The following is a 1046-nucleotide window of genomic DNA, read 5'->3' as shown; positions in this document are numbered from 1 at the left end:
AAAACACATGTTTACATGCTATTCCGTTCTATCTGTTGTGTTTCAGACTACTGTCAGTTAGGTAATATCAGTCATATTTCAAACGAACATGTTTCACGTATTTGAAAAGTATTTGTTTCAAGCTCTCCACAAATATCCGCTCTAAGTACATTAATTAGTCAGGTTCTTTGCATACGCATTAGCAACCTCATATGTTGGAGTGTATTTTCGACATAATATGTCGATCAAGTGGCAGCAATCAGAAATCAGTACCTATTTTTTCCTAAGTATCAGTCTGTCCCAGCACACAGACAATTCTGTTCAATCCCCCGTTTGTCATGTCTTGTTGCAGACGGACATACAGTATAGTGGCGCGTATAAAACAGTACCACTGCGCTCCTAGCGTCATTTAAGTGACACCAGAATCCTACTGTTCGTCAACACATGTAAACTGTTAGCACTTGACAGTGTTAGTCACCCATTTCTCTAGGCGAGTTTCGTGTTATTGTGGCCGAACTGTGTGTATAGGGGGAGGGGCTGTCCTGCTTAACATTACTATAACTAATGACTGTATTGAAGTTTCGTATCTTGCATCTAAGTCGTTTCCAGTTTGGACTTACATGAATGTCTGGATACTTTTGATCGTATGTAGTTTTTACACTTTTCGTGGAAACAGGTGATATAATTATTTTTCACTCTGACGAACAGCACTACAGCTGAAAGTTGGCCTGTCGAGTGAATGCTAATGAAAATATGTGCAGGTGGACGGCTACTTTCAAGACGAATCGCTCTTATACGTGCCGGCTGTGGGGCTGGCTGCTTCTGTACTGTGAAACGCAGCCTCGTGCAGGTGTTGATATCGCGAACGCTGCAGTCTCTGTTGCGCAAATCCCGACCGCTTACTGCTCGGTACCAGGAAAAAAATGCCGAACGCACGTACAGTACTTTTTGCACGACTCAGCCTCTGAAGAGTTATCAAGATGATGAAACCTGCAAGTAATAAAGCCTCGCTTACATCCAACCACACACACACATCGATGACATGCACAAATTGGCAGTTGCATTGT

Source organism: Schistocerca americana, chromosome 8 (genome assembly GCF_021461395.2).
Source record: "Schistocerca americana isolate TAMUIC-IGC-003095 chromosome 8, iqSchAmer2.1, whole genome shotgun sequence".
NCBI classification, from domain to species: domain Eukaryota; kingdom Metazoa; phylum Arthropoda; class Insecta; order Orthoptera; family Acrididae; genus Schistocerca; species Schistocerca americana.
This window is presented reverse-complemented; position numbering follows the sequence as displayed.